This window comes from Stegodyphus dumicola, chromosome 10 (assembly GCF_044657685.1).
Source record: "Stegodyphus dumicola isolate Sdum_Otavi_A_Nest chromosome 10, ASM4465768v1".
NCBI lineage: Eukaryota > Metazoa > Arthropoda > Arachnida > Araneae > Eresidae > Stegodyphus > Stegodyphus dumicola.
In genome coordinates this window covers 173143889-173163697 of record NC_140777.1, presented here as the reverse complement: position 1 = coordinate 173163697, position 19809 = coordinate 173143889, and positions in this window count along the sequence as shown.

Genomic DNA, 19809 nt, shown 5'->3' with positions numbered 1-19809 from the left:
AGGCTAGAGGCAAAATTTTTCAGGATTTTTATTATTCCCTTTCGTTTTCAATATAATTTGCGTATTGTTTCCAATTAAATCAGATTTTGACATTTTTATTAGTAAATATAATGAATATTCATAACTGTAAAATAATTGTCCATTTGAAAACATGTATTTTACCTTTTAATCTTCTATTTTACTTATACTTTTCATACTTTTTAATGTTTTGTTTTATGGTTCTTCAAAATAAGACAAGACTTCATTTATTAGTTACGAAAGAAAATTTTTTAAAGTAGAAAATAATTTGTAACCTTTCTTCTGTAGCTAAATTTAAAATACGAAATTCTATTGGAAACAATTATACATACAGTGTAATTTATATATATATATATATATGATGAAAATTGAATTTTACTTGTTTGGGTAAAACTAACCTTCAAACTTAACAGAATTAGATAATTCAATAAGAATTAAATGCAATTTAATATTCCGTTTAAGTCCAATAAATGTCTTAGAAAAATTTGCACTGTATTTATTAAATGTAAATAATTTATATTAAGGATAACTAGAAGGGAAGAAAATAAGTAAGATAACATAGTTACGTGTCTTAACCGATATATTAAATAAGCTGCTACTACTACCACTGTTATAGATTATGACACCTCTATATGATGCGAAGGAGTCTTAAATGTAAATTATTTGTGATCAGATAAACATTCTTATGTAAAATATTTTTATAGTTAAAGATGCATATGAAAAAAAAAATGAAAGTTAAATTAATTAAATTCAAAAACAAAATGTATGCATTTTAATTCACAAAAATTATTTAAGGCAAGGCAATTGTATTCTTATCAGGCAACTGTAATCTTATCAAGATTCAAACCATGGATCACATGTCTGCTAGTTGGATATTCTTATCATTTACACCATAAGAGCATGAGTGGGAGGATGCGGTGATATTTTACAATGCTTACATTGCTAACAAGGGGGGGGGAAGAGCAAAAAGGAAAAGAAACAAAAAGATCATTATGTTTTTAAGAACGAATACATTACATTAATTCATAGAATACATTAATTCATTAGAATTAACATTTGATTGAATCACTTCACTAGTAGTGAAGACAACAGAGATCCTCTTTAGTCATAAAAATATAAGTTTTTCGCATTTTTTTCTTTCTTTTTTTTAATTAAGCATTCAAATGCACTTGTCGTCACTCAAACGGGACAATGGCTGGTGATTCTGACTACCGTACCGAAGAGTCCGGGTTCGAATCCCCGAAAAGACACGGATGTTTGTAAATGTATAGAGTCTTTGCTGGATGGAGACACTCTGAATATACGGCAAGCCTAAAGTCCTCTCGTGTGGATTGGTGGTAGGGAAAGAGGGGTGGGAGACCCTAGGACCCAAACCAGGGTTTCTTTCCCTCAAAACTAGGGTGAAAATAGACAAAATCATTCTGTCACCCATAAGGTGCTCGAAGCTCTTGCCAGCAAGAGGTGAAATGTTATACTATAAGGTATTTCTTCCGCCTTCTTAGCGTGCTTTCGTGGTGTAGTGGTTCTGCACGCTGGGCTGGTATTCCAGAGGTCCGTGGTTCGATTCTCGGCGAAGGCGTTGTTAATTTTTCATCTCTCCGGCCTCCAACAAAAATCCTAATGTCTCTACAATACTCATTGCAACGATGAATTTCGTGGGCTTGCTTTGATATCGGACAAGCGAAGATTAGTCATAGCACAATACACTTACCTTTAATACCTATTTAGAGAAGAGCTCCTCTTGAACCTCATGTTTTTTAATATTCCGAAGTTTCTGTACAAGACATAGCTCTAGCCTATTTAAGGAGCCATAACAAGCGCCTGTTATTTTCTCTTAACGACTGATTAGCAGTGAAATTTATGACAATAAAGTATTGTCCATACGGAGATAATAATTCAATGACAAACTGTTTCTCAATAATCGGAAGTTAAAATTATTCCACGTGCTTTTGTATACTTCCTTATTTTGTAAGGTATTTTATTTAATTAGCCAATTATTATGATTTAAGTCTTTACTATAAATTCTTCTTTCCGTGTTCCTCACTAGAATGCAAATTAGTTCTGTGTATTTAAACTGAGGTTTTGAATTTTAGATTAGAGCTTCTGGCAGATGCGTCTTGCTGTTATTTACTTTCTCCAGCTCTGCTTCAAGTTATATTCCTGGCTTTAGCGTCTTGCTAGCTGATGCCTTACAGTATACGCCTGTAAAATTCTAAGCCAGCTCATTTAGAATACTGTATGTGTAGTCTCCTATTACGATTCAACTGAAATTTTAAATGTTCTATTATTTTAATTTAAATACTCGCAAGGTAGCGGAGTTGGTAGTAGCACAAGCTGTGCCTGTTCTATTTTAAGTTAAGAGTTACTTTAACCTTCTTCAGTATTTGTGAGATGTTCAAGACTAAAGTGATAACTCGCTATTACTGTAGTAGAGTTCGGAGGACATTATTACAAGCTTCCAGTTGCAGTAGAATGCTATAATTTACACTTCAAGTCCGCCTAATTATCCATCTTATAAATACAACTTCAGATCGATAATAAATACCAGTAACATACCTATTAGTGGTTATGTAGTGTTCAAGAAACTGTTCGTCAGTACTCTCCAATCATGATGCAACGTTATCTCTGTAACTGATAAATCTACTATTTTCGTTTGGGAAAATGATCTTTTTTCCGTTTTAAGCTTTTACTTACATGCTATTTATCGCTGTTTTCAAAGCTTTGCCACTGATATATAAATTATTCCTTATTTAAATCATCGAGATCAAATTTTGCGCACACTCTGTTTGTGAATGGAAATAGGACATGGTGAAAGGATATTTTCGAAGCCGATTTAAATTTAATGTTGAAGCTTTTCCGCACTTATTCATTTAAGGAACAAACAAACAAACAAACAAAACAAAACAAAAAAAAAATCTCAGAAATTGATTTTCAGATATAATGGAAAAAAATCTTTTATTTGAAAACTACATGAAATTTTTATTGCATTTTCTGTTTTTTTTGGGGGGGGGGGCAAGTTTTTGGAAACTGCTCAAATGTATCGACTGTTTGATTTGTATTATTTAAAATAGTATCTAATGTAAAGTTTTAAAAATTTTCTTTAGGTATAAAGGAACTTCTTTGCCTTCTTTCAAAATAAGAATGGTGACAGGACATTACTAGGCCGATTTTCTACATTTTGAAATATATGCAGTATGACTTTAAGCACAACGGAAGTTTTGATTATTCCTTAGGCGTCACAGGATTTCGTTTGAAAACATGGTTTCCAAATTTATGATGTCATTATAGGTGACACTATAGTTCTTGTTTCTGTATGGATTTCTGTAATATTATTTTATTTATTTATTTGCCTCCACTGTTAGAAAGAATTACTTGCAAAGAAAGCAAGCTTACTAGTCGTCTGCCATTTTATGAATGCTATTTCTTTCCTTCTCCCCTTTTTTATACGTAAACTTTGCCTTTACAATTCATTTTATTTTATTAACCTCAAAAGTAACATAACTTAATAATTGGCTAGCGTATACGATTATTTGCAATGAAATCCACAGTATAATTTTTTATCTCATTTTTTAAGTTTATGTATATTTTTTTCAACATTTCATTTTAAGATTTTGTTAATCTTATTGTGAAGTAATATTATATTCTTTTGTAGGATTTTAAAATTCTAACATCCAAAATTGCATCTGATATAAAGATTTAAATTTTTTTCAGAATATAAAGGAAACTCTTCATCATTTTTTTTCTTTCTTTACGAGGTAAAAAAAGTATTGTAATTGCAAAAACTTTTAGGTGCCATATTTCAACTAAAATATCTATTCTGACCATTCTCAAATCCATTTGGACGATTTTTTTGCATAACATCTATACGTACGGACAGACTATCTTTTCCAAAACCGATTGTAAAATGGATTCGAAATGGTTTCAGGAAGGACGTTTCCCTGACGCCTGTACGTGAGTACGTAGGTATGTATCTGTCTGGCATAGCTCGAAAACGGTTACCCGTAATTCGCTAAAATTTACATAGAAGACTGCTATAACAAGCAGTTGTGCAGATTCCTTTTTTTTTGTTAGAATAAGCCGCACCAAACGTATATATACGAATATATTATATCTATATATATTTACCAACCCGGCTCGGTGATCTTTGTATTTTTATGCTTATATGTTGGCAACCTGTGCCTTTTTTGCTGATTGAATAATGTTGTTCTTATGTTCCGGTTAAGGTTTTTATGCCTTTAATTAATCTGCATGCAATAGTGGTATAATTATCAACAGTTTAAATGACGCTAGGCTTACTGTGTCGGCTGTTTGTTTACATCTGAAACTATTCGTAGTATAGGGAATTAAGTCTATTGGTGTCCCGGTTTGAGTGTTTTTTTCCACAATGGGATTAAACTTTGCATTTTTATGCACCGAAGATTTTTTTTTTTAACCAGTTGGCAGAATTGCTTGTTTTTAAGCAGAAACTCTAATTGCAAAAAGTGTTTTTTACCTGTTTTTAACTGTGTTTAGTGATTTAGTTTTTTATGTATTTTACAATTTTTAATGAAGTTGTTTTAAGCTTTATATATTTTTGCCTTACCCTGAAGTGAGATTTAAAGTTAGTGAATAATAAGTGTATCTCTAATGAAATTCGAGAAAGTAAGTTTAACTGAAGTACAGCAAAAAATGTGTGTAATTTAATAGGCTGTAGAAGGAAGTCATGATAGATGTTCATATCAGATTTAAAAAAAAAGAGTATTAATTAAGGAAATTTGTTACATATTTTTTAAGAAGTCGCTTGAATTGTACTCATCGAACTGGGACGCGTAACTCGCAACCCTGACTGTATGCCAGGTGTAATATTTTATTTAAGGAAAAATTCATTCTCAGAAGGCTTGTATAAAGTTTCTATAAAAGTATCTTTTGATAAATCTTTTGATTTGCTATGTTTGCCCAACTTCAGCTGTAGCTTTGCTACAATTTAGAGTTGTCCACATAGTAGACGAAGACACTTTTCACTTGCCACAAAGACACTATACAATTTCAAATATCCAAGCATTCTTAGGATTTCGATCCCAAACAGTATGGCAGCCACCAACACTAACTATTATACCGACCAGGGCTGATGAATGCTCTTATACTATAATAATGCTATAAAATATTCTTTCTATACTATAAAATATTCGAGTAATGGAAGGCATAGAGAAAAATATGCTCAAAGCAAAACGACATATCGTTCAAGCATGCACTTTTACAAATGCAAGATTTCGTATCATTCGGCTCCGTTCCTATATAGTTATTACTTTTTAATTGTCATTACGATCTTTTTGAGAAAATTTTTAAAACTTAACTTTAAACAATGCCTTTATTTCTAATAGGACAGAAGAAAGCGAATAGAAATAGAGATTTTTGATAAACTTTTAAATTTACAGCTAGTCATGTACAAGAACGAATTTATTTATAACCTTTAGAAATCCTTTGAATATTGAAAAAGATTTGATAAAAGTTACTTTTTGAAAATACAAGTAAATCAAAAGTAAGAAGAAGGAGCGGGACAGAGGGGAAACCTCCTTTCCTTCCCTTAGATTTACCATTGCTTGCCTATGAAGTGAATTTTTCAATATTTTACTTTCAAAACTATTGCAACTGAGATTTTAGATACTGTATTTAAATGTATCCATCGGTTAAAATCAGCATCGACACTGTATATGTTTTAAGTATCTATTTAAAATAAAGTAGGCCGAGCAAGGAAAAGATATGCAGGTGTTAAAACACGTATCAAGAACTCAAACAAAGTGTTCTGCAATCTGATACAGCAGACTAAGGTTATAGAAACAAAGTTTGCTAAAAAAGATTACAAAAGAAACACTTTAGATAATAATAACGTAACATGAATAACCTATTTTACTTCCATTACCTGTATGCTAATATGGAAATTTGAAGAATAAAGTTTATTCATAAAGACTGCACAATAAGGTATTTTCTACGAATTTTAGAGCGATCTTAAGAACTTATTTCATTCTTACTAAGAGAAGTTAAAATTGAAATGTGGAAAAGCTAAGATATTTCAAAAGGCATTTCTCCCTCCTTCTTAGCATGTCTTCGTGGTGTAGTGGTCAGCACATTCGGCGCCTATTCGAGAGGTCCGTGGTTCGATTCCCGTCCAGGGCATTGCTAATTTTTCACGTCTCCTGCTTCGAAATTCTAATGTCTTTACAGTAGCGCCCGAACTAAAAGAGTAGTGGATGATGATTCTCCACTACCAGGATTTGGCAATTGGGTCCCCTAATCCCTAGTCTCCCTTTAAAAGGGGTATTTCTCCCGCCTTCGTGGTGTAGTGGTCAGCAAATTCGGCGCGTATTTGAGATGTCCCTGGTTCGATTCCCGTCCAGGGCACTGCTCATTTTTCACGTCTTCTGTTTCTTTCTGTCCTAATGTCTCTACAGCTTTAGAGAGCAAAAGAAGAGTGAATTCAAGCAGTTTTCAAATTCAGGTCATATACAATGATAAAAAAGGTGACAGGACACTGATGTTTCTAAAAAAAAAATCTAGCTAAAATACAATGTATAAAATTTAATAATTTTGCATTTAATAATTTAATTTTGAAGATATGTTCCATTTTTATATACATTCATAAAAATAATAGATTATAAATTGCATATAATACAAATAAGAGTAAAACGTTGCGCTCATAAAAATAATCGAATACTTGTTGTTTCATCCAATTAATATAAAAAATACCTTAAAAATTCATGTCTTCGTTGTACTGTAACTATCTTTTAAGACATTGTTTAATTATTTCTGGGGTGTAGTCAATTAGATTGTAGAGAAATTAGGTAATTTTTGGAGGCAGAAGAGATGAAAAATTAGCAACACCTTCGCCGGGAATCGAACCACGAACCTCTGAAATTCCGGCTTAGTGTGCTGACAACTACACCACGAAGGCACGCTAGGAAGGAGGGAGAAATACCTTACAACAGCGTTGTCCAACTTATCATAGCCCGCGGGCCCTATTTTTTTCACCAAACATTTCGGGGGGCCAAGAAGGTTGATAAATGAAAAGTCAGTTTATGTTAATTAAAAAAATATTTTATTTATACTAAAAAGAAAACTTTAAAATATTCGTAATATATTAATGAGAACGTTGTGGCCGCAATTGTTTAGCAACAATATCTTTTATGTCCACATCAATATTTGTTGTGGCAAGTCTAATTATATCTCCAAGAGTTTAATCTTTCAAACTGTTTCTATATTTTGACTTTATATATTTCATATCGGAGTATGCACGCTCGCAGATATATGTACTTCCGAACATTGATACAATTTGAAGTCCAAAATCTCTCAGTTTTGGATATTTCTCTTTATCTAAAAGTTTGAATATTTCTATTCCGGTTACTCCACGAGATGTAAACAATGGCTCAGCCTTCAAGTCGCATAATTCTATTTGATATTTAAGATCAACGGAGTTGATATCAATATTAATTGGATCACAAAATAAGTAAATAGACGGTTTAAGATCATCAAATTGAGAAAATCTTTTTTTGAAATCTGTAATTAGCCTTTGGTAGAAATATTTTAAAATTCGCTTCTATTATACATTCCTTCTTCTTCATAGATCTCTTTGCAAGATTCAAAATGAAATAAATTATTTTGTTCCAAATTAAACCGTAACAATTTTAATTTGTTTCTAAATCCAGTAACATATTTATAAAAGCAACACACATTTTGATCTTGTCCTTGCAAGGATTTATTCAAAATATTTAAATAATTTGTAATGTTCGTTAGGAAAGCAAGTGAATAAATAAAATTTTTATCAACTAAATTTGCTGTCAATTTTTCATCGACGGCAATTTCTGTGAGAAAAAGATGAACTTCTTTTCGAAGTGTAAAGAATCTCCTCAAGCACTTAACCAACGAACGTTACTATGTAAAAGCAGATCTCCATACTCAGTTTAAAATTCATCCAAAAATATTTTAAATTTTCGGCATGTAAGAGAGCGATTTCCGCCGCGAATTAAATTAGTAATTTTGCAAACCTTGTCCATTACGTCTTTTAGTTGTAGGGATAGACCACATAATGCCTCCTGATGAATAATATAGTGTAACATACGACATGTTATTCCTTCTTTTTGCAAAAGTCCTCCGGCGAGCCCAATATTTTTGCCCGTCATAGCTCTAGCTATGACGGTTACAATAGCAGTGCACTTGTCAAATCCGCCGTACTGCTCTACTGAACATTTTAATTGTTTGTAAATATATTCATCTTTTGTTGTTCCATCTAATGATTGTAATTTTAAAAGTTCTTCTGAATAATTATAGTTTTCATTTACAGTTCTTATAAAGATAAGCATTGGACTTGTATCGGAAATGTCCGTCTTTCATCCAATGCTATCGAAAAATAGCAGCAACTATTGATTAGGTTTTATAATTTATTAGTAACATGCATGCTAATCTCGTTTACATGTCGGCTTACAGTCTTGTGAGAAAGTGATACTGTTTGAAATTTTCTTGCCATTTCGTTGTCGTTAAATGCTAGAGCCATTTTTATGGCACATTTTTTAATGAATTCTCCATCCAAAAATTGCTTCTTTGTCTTTGCTATTTCTAAACAAACTTCAAACGATGCAGCTACAGATGCTTCTTGAAATTTGAGTTCTTAATTAAAATAAATCGTTTGATGATCCAGCAGCTTTTTCATTTTTTTCACTAGTTGTATTTTCAATCTCGCGTGTACGAATGATACATTTTTTCATGCATGGAAAGATAATGGCGCTTCAAGTTATATTCTTTACACACAGCTATGATTTGTAAACCTTCTAAACTCTGTGGTTTACCATTCTTGTTGAGAAAAAATAAATAATTTATCTCCCAGCGATCTTGAAATTCTCGATTTTCGAGGTCTATTTTTCTTTTATTGGTAGCACTCATATTCAATAATTATTTTAATTAATAAATAAATATGAAATTAAGTTAATAATATTACAACACAGTCACCCCTCAACAAATTCTAGACAAGACTGCACTCGCACAATTGCATGAATCAACCAAATAGCGCAGGGTAGTGTGCGCATCACGTGCACCAACCATAGATAAACAACAACCAACCACAAATATAATATGTGGCGCCAACGTTGAGCCAACCATCATCAGACGTTAAACGGATTGCTGCTGTATTCAGCCAGCATAAGTGAAGTTACGCAAACTAAACACTACCTACTTTAAATTCAAATTAGATTTAAATTTTCACATAGTAAAATAATTTTAATAATAATAATAATTGGACAGCCCTGCCTTACAAGATGTTTCGTTATTGGCCTTATTGGGCTCCATTTATTTTCAATTAATAATTTTAGTTAGCATTTTGAAGAAATGATTTGTTTTCGAATTTTATATTCGATAGGATTGAATCTGGAGATCCAAAATGTGTTTTGGTAATTTCAGAACACAATTTTATATGAGCATTAAAAGTTACACATTCATTGCAGTATGCATGAAATTATCACCTCGATAAAAATTGGGATTATTTTACATGTTACGTTTCTGCGCTGAGGATTTCAAAATTATATTAAAATATCAATATGTTTACATCGATTCATGACACTATCAATAAACTTATCATATCAAAGGACGATATGCGCTTTATACTTTAACTCCTCCATTTCTGTTCTGCTGTTAAGCTACAATCTATTGTTAATACTCCACTATTAAAAGTATTTTCTGATTTTAAATGCTTCGTTAGATTTCCGTCATGCTATAAAATGACCATCTTACCAGAAATATTACATTAGCTTCTATTAGTAAATTATCTTATTAAAGCAGTCAGAGTTTGTATTTCACAAAGTATTTGAAAAAACAAGTTGAACTTTGCTTTTTCATTAAATATAATTTTTTTTCTTGCCATCCGCTTGTATATTCTTCAGATCATATTAACATTTTAACAGTCTGTAGATTAGCAGATACTTCATACCATTAGCATCAATCTGCTGCAAGACTTGGTGTATCAGTATTAAATTATTTTAATATTTTTGACAGTATTTGTATTCCAAGATAGTTTTATAATTCCCTATAATCTATCAAGTACTGTTAAATCTTTAAACTTAAATAATCTCAGCAAATCTTTTAATAAATTTCTCTTTTTTACTAGTTTTCAAATCGAGAAGTTAGTCACGAATTTATTATTGCAAATGTTTTTTAAAGCACCCATATTAATAAATAAATAAATAAGGGGGGGGGGAGAAATATGTCAAAATTTTAGAAAGCTTTTTTTGAGGGAATTCTGGGAGTCAAATGTTTTATATACCGTCTATTACTGAAATGCAAAATAAAATTATAAATTTATTTTGAAGGTATATTCCATAACTTGAAAGGATGTCCCATAAGGAGTTATACATTGCCCCATCACTATAATTTACGTGAGCACACTTTTTAAGCATTGTTTTTTCCTGCAGATAATTTTGTGTGCTGTCCAAAGACTTATTTGACAAGACATTTTTCATTAAAAGAGATGATATTAGTTTTAGAGTTGTAGAAAAAGTACTTAGTGTTTAAAGAAGAATGCTTTTCTTTTCAAAAATATCTCCCCCTTTTCTTAAACACGAAATACGTTTTTCTTTGACGCATACTTAGTTAAAAGTTTAGCTCAAAGCAAAATATGCTTTATAATCTCAGTTTGTTACTTTTAAGATTTCTGAAAATATTTTCAAAATCTAAAACTGTTTGATCATCTTTGAGGTACTCATATCAAATAGATAAAATCCTTAGAAACTAATGCAACCCTTCTGTTAATCGAGAGTTGGGTTTGTTGCATATTAAGAAATTTTTTGATGATTCTGTGTAGTTTTTTATAACTGAAAGCGTTTTATACAGATACATAAAATACTTAAAAACTAATAAACCATTATATTATTATTATTTTCAAAAATTTTATTTTGGTATTAACGATTTTTACTTCACATTAAAGTGGTTTAAATAATATTTGATTACACTTGCTGTTATTCACTATAAAATATAGAATATACAGAAAGTATTTTGGGTTTTCAGAAATAGATAATGTTATGTCGTTTCGTTACTCTTTCTTTTTTTTTTTTTTTTTTTTTTTTCCCTTTTGAGATTTGGTAGCTCACTACTTTTAAATTGCTAAATTGCTACAGAAACAAATTCTCTGTATTTCTGTTGGAAAATGTAAGTTTACGGTCAGTTTCAACATGGGGTGCAAAAATTAATATTTTTGACATACTTTACTTTTTATTTTCATAAAGACAAAAGTGCGGCTGAGACTCCCAAAGAGATATCTGAAGTTTAACCTTCCAGTATCCAAGTCAGGTTGTGTCCACGTCAGAATTTTTTCAGAAGTTATTCCGACTTTCTTTTATACCCGGTAATATTTTTTTTTTACCGTTTCATAATAGAAAATTTGCTATAAAAGTGTATGAAATATTGCACAAAGCTTTTGAAGGCAACACTTTATCAAAAAATAAAAAAGAGTTTGATTAGTATAAAATGCTCAAGAACGGCAGAGAATACGTTCGAAGATGAACTATGTTGATTCCATATTGTTTCAGTGAACAAGATAGCGATCAAGTTTAAGATTGTTGATGTTAGGAGTGATGGATATTGTGGACAGTGCCATTCCTAGTGGAGGTGCAGCGCGTAAAGGTACGCGGGGGGGGGCCAAAATCAGGGTAGGCCTGACTCTCGCGATGCCACGCCTAAATATTTTAAATTCATTAAATTCATTGTAAGCAATTGTCATATGTAAGTACTTTTTATACAATTCGTCATATGTAAGTATTTAGTGAGTATGAAATATAAATTTTATTAATCATTGAACTTTTTTTTTTTTTTTTTTTTTTTTTTTTTTTAAATTTGGTACTGCAATCTTAGGAAAGTACGCGGGCAGCCAATGGCCTAGGAAAGTCTCTGATTGTTGAATAAATTCGTATACCATTTGTGAAGCATTTTGAAATATCATTTAGGCTTGCCGAACGTGGCTTCTCGGGTGGTTACAGCCGAAAACATCGCGGCAAAAACATCGCGGACGAAAACGTTGCGGAGAAAACAACGCAAGGCGAAAACGTCGTGCTACAAAACATCGTGGGAGAAAACATCGCAGTTCTAAAACATCGTGGTACAAATCATCGTCGTCGAAAATAAAGCGGTTCAAAAACTTCGCAGTTTAAAAACATCGTCGTCGAAAATATCGTGGTACAAAATAAAGTATCTACAAACCATCGCATGACGATAACATCGCAGACATGCTTTATTCAGGCTTTAGCATGGCATTTTTACTTTCATATTTTTTATTAACTAATTAATTTTTTTCTGAGAAAATAAGAAGGAAACTTAAGCATAGAAAATTAATGCAACTTATAACACTTAATAGAATTTTAAACTGACATAGTTAACTAACAAAGACCATTAGCAAATCATTTTTTATAAAGTTTTTACTGGTAATGTTTCATGAGAAGTATAATCTATAAGTGCATTTAATTTTCTATGCTTAAGTTTCCTTCTTATTTTTTCAGCAAAAATTTATTAGTTAATAAAAAAATGTGAAGGTAAAAATTATCCTTCTTTACATCTTGGGCTCCCAAATCATTACGGGAATATCCATTTATAATTATTAAAATTTGAGAAAAGCATGTCTGCGATGTTATCATCATGCGATGATTTGTAGATACTTTATTTTTTACCACGATATTTTCGACGACGATGTTTTTAAACTGCGAAGTTTTTGAACCGCTTTATTTTCGACGACGATGTTTTGTGCCACGATGTTTTAGAACTGCGATGTTTTCTCTTTGCGATGTTTTCTCCCACGATGTTTTGTAGCACGACGTTTTCGCCTTGCGTTGTTTTCTCCGCGACGTTTTTGTCCGCGATGTTTTTGCCGCGATGTTATCGGCGGACACCTCTTGGGTTGTTCCCAAAATATTGAATTTTTCAAAAAATAATAACATGTTCAAGTGGTCCCGAGGATGCTTCTTGAAGTGCTGAAAGTGCCTAATATTCAGTGACGACACATGAATTTATGATTTAGAAACTGCTCAATAATCAAGTGAAAGGAGCTCGAAAGCTGAAACAAAACTGTAAAGACTACGGCAATATCAGTCGAAAATAAAGGGAATGTTGGCTTTTCTCTTATATTTCTGCAAGTCGGCAGATGTTAACAAAGAATATTATTTGAGTATTCTATGGCGTTTGGATAAAGCAGCTCAAAGGAAAGGACTTGAATTTTTCTCATAGATTTGGCACCAAGAAATTTCACAGTGCTCTTATTGCTTGTAAATTTTTGAGAAAAAATTAAATAAATACAGCTCTGAAAGTTGATTAATTATCAAATACGATATTATATGATTTTTTTTAGTATTATTTTTATTTCCACCGCAAAATAAAACTGCCTCTTCATAGTCACCATTTTGAGTTTATTGATGTAAGAAAAGAAAATTCGCTGCGAATCCTTAACGAATTTCACGAAAACCATTCTAAAACATGTTTCCTGGGTTAGTAAAAACACTATGCTTTCTTCCTTTCAGTCGGAGGAGAAAGGGGTATAATCAACATTAAATCGAAATCGTGTGTTTTGTAGAATACTGTATAAGAGTACAAATGGCAATGTCTAAATTTCTTAAGTTTTGTCCTTCGTTTTTTCAAATATATATTATAATATTAAGATTTTTGACTAATATAAAAAAAATCACGAGGAAGGATTGTAATCGTGAAAAGTTTCCGGTATCATATTTTAACGGAAATACCTATTCTGAACATTTCCGAATTCATTGGGACGATTTTGGGGGGGGGGGGTTACGTCTTTACACACGCACAAAATGAATGGTGTTTTTTTTTTTTTTTTTTTTTTTTTTTTTTTTTTTTTTACCAAAAAGGATTGCAAAATAGATCTAAACTTTGTAGAGACATTAGGTTTTTGATGCTAAGAGACATGAAAACTGAGCAATGCCCTCGCAGGACTGGAACCTCGGACCTCTCGAATACGCGCCGAGTGTGCTGACCATTACACCCCGAAGGCATGCTAAGAAGGCAGGAGAAATACCTTATAACTGGATTGAAAAGGGATTTTTTTTCCTGGCTTCTGTATGCAAGTATGTATCTCGCACAACTCAAAAACACTTAGTACTAGAACATTGAAATTTTGTATATGAGATAGCTATAACATCTAGTTATGGTTTTTATCGCAATTGACAGTACCAAAAACTCTTACCCTATTTTTTTAAGGCCGTCGCTAAAAATTTTTAGGCTTTCGCCACTACAAGGGAAGTGAGAAGTGGTAGTCATTTGCTTTTATAGAGGCACTTAATATGTGGCTCCATAATAAACATTTTTAGGCCCCCATAGACATTTTTAGGCTTTCTCCACTATTAAGGCCAGAGGTGGTGGTCATTTTATTATGAAGGCATCTAACAGGCGGCCACTGTTTCCTACTGTGAGGGGACAGACAATTTACATCCATGCCTTCTCCGGGATCCAAACCTGGGTCCTTCGTTATCGCAGTTGGCTCCCCTAACCACTATACCGTCTGTGCGGCTCTTACCCGATTTAAGTCTTTCCTCGGCCTTTATTTTCGCAATCGTTGGATATAGTCACATATTTCCAATTACAGAAATGTTTTAAAAGACAAATGTTTTTAATGACAAAATTAATAATATAATAAATAAACAAATTTAAAATAAATAAGAAATGTTTTTAATAACAAATATTCATATTTTAGCAAATTAAAAAAAATTAATTTTGGACAAATAAGAAAACCTAACTTTTAATGCGGTCTCTCGGTTCCTGTACTTATATTTGGCAAAGTTTTATACTAATTATGAAAAAATAACATTGCGAAAAGTTTGACTCCCTTATGAAAAAAATTCTTTGGGTATTTAATTTGCAAATATGTAATTTTTTATATCATTTTCATTTTTTCCTGAGGGATCGGTTATTCGGGGGGAAATAATTAGAGGAAATAAGTTTAAATGAAGTTCAGGAAAAATAATTCATAATTTAATAGGAAATTAAAAAGGAAGTCATGCGTTATCTACATCAGACTTTTTTGTTTGATAAAATATGTATTAAAAATTCCCTGTCATTTCAAATAAATAGTCTATTGCAGACCATACTTTTCTTATAAAGAAAACTGATGTGATTTTATGCAATATTTCTTTGCGCTTTCAAATTAATATTAACTTCAATTTCGGAGGAAATAATTTTAACTTTAAGTAATAATTATAATAAATTTAAGAAATAATTTTTGTTTGAAGTGTCATTCTTAGACAGAGAGAAAAAATATTGCAATTTAATCTTATATTTTAGATATTCTACTGCATTAATTTCATGTTGATTATGACGAAATATTCATTTTCTCTGGAGTGCTAATTATTCCGCATTAGTCAATTTTTATAAATTACTAATTTAAATAGTAATGCTATGGTTATAAATAAATTAAAATCGGTTATTGGAAACGTATTTACTTTAGCTGTATTTTAACAAATGATTTCATTTTGAATGTCTTTGTCTTGTAACGGTATTGAAAGGAAGAGTGCTTCTTTGATGTTCTCCCAGAATTTATTTTTGCCTTAATTTGCTTTATAGGACAATTATATTTTATAGCATCACCATTAATTTTTCGAGCAAAGTTTCTCTGAAAACTGATTTTTGATCAAAGACCTTTTATGTATTTTCATAAACTAGCTTTCATAAACACATTTCTAGATGTTCTATCAGTTACGCCCTAAAGATGCTGAGAGAATTTTATTGAGAGTTAATTTTTTTTTTTACCTCTCCATCATAGAAATATCAGTAAGTATTAATATTTTCATTTCTGAATATTGTTACGTAAAACAGATAACTAAACCTTACTAACACTCATGTATCTTTCGGACAATATTTTACAGTTAAGTAATTTTTCGAATTTTGAAACTTTTATCTATTCATAAATTTCAGTTGACGTCTTTTGTATTTAAATCGAAACCGATTTCAAATTCATATTCTGTTCACAAAGTTGTTAACTAATCAATCATACACAGTTATTTGCTTTATATTCTTTAGCACAAAGTCTCCGACGCTAGTTCGTAATCACGATTGTAGTGCACGATCAAAATCTGTCGCAGAAAGTTTTCCTACTGCTTCTGTATTTTTAAACGGATTTGTATCGGATCACCGTTATCTAAATGCAGCACTTAAGATCGACAAAAGACTATCGTGTCATCTGTTAGGGAACAAAAGAAAGTATTAAAACAGAAATAAATAAAACACAAAAATACATGATAGTCTACAGCTCGGAGGGGCTGGATATTTTCCCCCGGGCTCCAATGGCACATGCTTCGCATAGCTGACTGTCATTTGTCACAGACGACTAAATGCCTTTGTCCACGCCTCCTTTGCCCCCACCTACGGCCGTCTTTACTACCAGTCGAATATTCGTTGCAGAATTGTTGTAGAAGGTCGCTCTTTGTATCACAGTTGCATCGAATATTTTTGCAACTTTCTTTTACATGTAACATTAATATCTTTCGTTTGGTATTGGATATCTGTAAATATTCAAGGAACCGAGAAATTCTCGAGAAAAACTTTTTGGCTCACTTGTCTGCAAGAGCCAGAGATCTTACCAAAGTTTCCAAAGTATCTTACCTTATGTACTCAGGGGACGAACCGGTTGGGGGTGGCGGTGAGCTCTGGGCTTCTGATGAATATAGAGCACAGAAGAACTTATGAATATATTATTTTACCTTTTTTATGTTTCTACTTATAGGTACATATAATTTTTTAATTATATGTACCTATAAGCAAGGAAGTTAAAAATAGTCTGCATTGAAAATGTTAAAGCGTATTCTGGAAATGGACTTCCAAGAATCAGTTCCTAATTTATATTTGGCTTCGTGTGTTTCAGTTGCTGTTTGCGAGAACAGCTTTTCAAAGTTGATCAAAAGTTGTTTTCGATCAACAATGAGCAAACTAAGACTTAACAGTTTGGTAATCCTTTGTTATGAAACGCAGTAACTGAAAACATTAATTTTGATGAAGCTGTAGAAGATTTTCAGAAATCAAAATTCGCGAAAAGATTTAGCTTTTTTTATTGACAGTAAAGTTTAAAACATTTTTTGAAATCAATCGAAAATAGGAAATAAATATGATTTACAATATATGTTTGCTGCTAGATTAAGTAATGTTTTCTTTAGTCTTAAGATTTTTTTTTCCACATCGTTTTAATTTTTTAATTTTAATTAACTAAATGTTAATTATACATTTCCAATGGGGAGCGCTAACCTTTATAGCCATTGACCACTACTAAAGCTGGAAGCGATGGTCACTTTGTTATGAAGGCACCTAATAGATGAGCCACCGTTGCCTCCTATGAAGGGACAGCCGATTTACATCTATGCCTTCTCCAGTATTCGAACCCGGACTCTACGGTACGACAGTCAGTGTCACTAATCACTTTCCCATCTGGACGTCTGTTAATTATATATTTGTGTTGATGTTTTTATTATTCCAACAAGTAGGATGTTTTTATTATTCCAACAAGTAATCAATATTACATGTAATATTGATTATTCCAACAAGTAGGACCCCAGGGAAATTTCTGCCCTAGGCCTCGATAGTTGTAGATCTGTGTCTGTGTGTTCCATCCAAAACTTTAAAAGTTTGTGAAGGATTTTGCTCAAGCAGATTTATGTAGTTCGCTTTGACCTCTTTCAAGCTAGACAAGTTTGATGATATTATGGAATAGCAAAATGGACGAAACTTTCATCCAATTGCATATTATTATCAGATCTTTTTCAAAAATACATGACCTTAACCATCTCCATTCGATTAGGGAAATACTAGTTTTAGGGCACATGGTATGTCGGGGTAAACAAAGTTTCTAATTTTACTATTTCTACGAGCTGAATCTTGAAAGTCATCTCTCTGTATTAATGTTTATCTAACATAAAATATATTTCTTACAAATTTAAATATGAAGATTTAAAATATTTTGCTATTTTTATCAACATGTATATGGGTTATTAAAAAAAATTGACTAAGAATTTTTATACTAATTTTGATCATGTGACATAATTTTCGTTCCTCTACTTTGATTATGAAGAGCATATTTCTCATTAATTTTTAAAAATTTTTTCTCATTAGTTTTGTTATTTCTGGGGCCTCATTTAGAAATTTAAGCTTCTTATCTTTTTTTATGAAAGGTGAAGTATGACTAATGTCTTCGTAATCTGAAAGTTTACCATATTTGAGTAATTTTTTACAAAGAACCGTAGCTCTGCGACCAACCAAGATATTATCCATGTAATTTCTTTTAAACAATCTGTATAACAGATGGTTTAATCTATATTGCAATAATGATATGTAGAGCTTAGACTGATGGGAAAATAGAAATTCTATGCCTTGAGTACATAATAAATACCATCATAAACGTCTTTTATCAATTTCACTAGTCTTTCCTAAAATTTTTACCCTCGTGAGCCACATTCATTTGGCGGCGAATTATTGTGATCCACCTGAAAGGCCACCAGTGCGTAGAGTAGTTACATTTTAAATGACTCAAAGATAAGCAACAGCTCTGACTCAAAGATTAGCAATAAGCTGACGAGCAGATTAGTACCAACTTTGACAAAAATTATGTTTATTATTGCTCTGAAATAAAGAAAAGAAAAAGAGAGAAGAGAAAACTAAAATGAAAATTGTGTAATAATGACCTAAAATAAGCATTAATTACTACTTCAGAGTAATTAATAATTACATGTAAAGGTAGATAATCGTAGAGGAAGAGAAAACTTTCCGCTGCCAACAATCGCTATTCACAATTTGAAGTGCAATTTGTTTGACTTTAAAAACCACTGAATGAAAGTCATTGTCTGAAGAGGAATATTTTCTGCTGTCATCTTTAATGTAGCAAAATATTTTTGAGATATATACTGTTTTCAAAATGTTCATTGTGAGGCAAGAAATATGTTGTTATGCTTGATTGTTTGATTGACTACTGCAGAGTCCGCGAAGGATATCTGTCTCAGAGATTGAATGCTTTATGGAAGTCTTTTTAATGAAAATTAAGTCATATTTAAATTAAGCATGTAGAAAACAAAGACTACGCCCATGCAAAAGTCTTTCTTACGAGGTTCAAATCGGTCACCATAGTTCGACTGCTGACTTAAAGATCCAGTGATATGCAGATTAGCAATGTTTCTGGCAAAAATCCTCATAGATCTTCCGTATCGGAAATATCTCACTAAAGAAGGTTTTATCATGACAAGGTGCGTAAGAATTTTTTACTCAAATAACATTTTAAAAACAGATATTGCTGCCTGTTCATTGGCATTTTCCAAAGCCCAATGAAAAATATTTATTTTAAAATGTTCTGTGGTGAAGATTTGTGTTTAACTTTTAAATTAAAAAGTTATTTTACTTAAATTTTGTTGTTGAGTAGAAAAGCGGTTTCTCTTCTACGGAATTTTAAATTTTGCGCTTTAAAATTGTGTTTTCTTCCTGATACGAAGAAACAACATGCATAATTCCATGCAAGTAGAGTGGTCAATGTCGTTATAAACACTTCCTTTTTAATAATTTAAGGAATGGATGTCGCAGTAGTAATGATTTCTACTCTCAGCATTACATTGTTTTTTTTTGGGGGGGGGGAATTTTAAATAATTTAAGTTATTTAATACATAGACGTCTTCAGTGGAAATATGAGTGGCAAAAAATTGTCTAATTCGAATTAAAAAAATTTCATTATATTTGGCCCCATAAAATATATAAAACGTAATTTTATTAATAAATTCCACACATTGTCTGCTATCAGAATCTTTGTTCTGT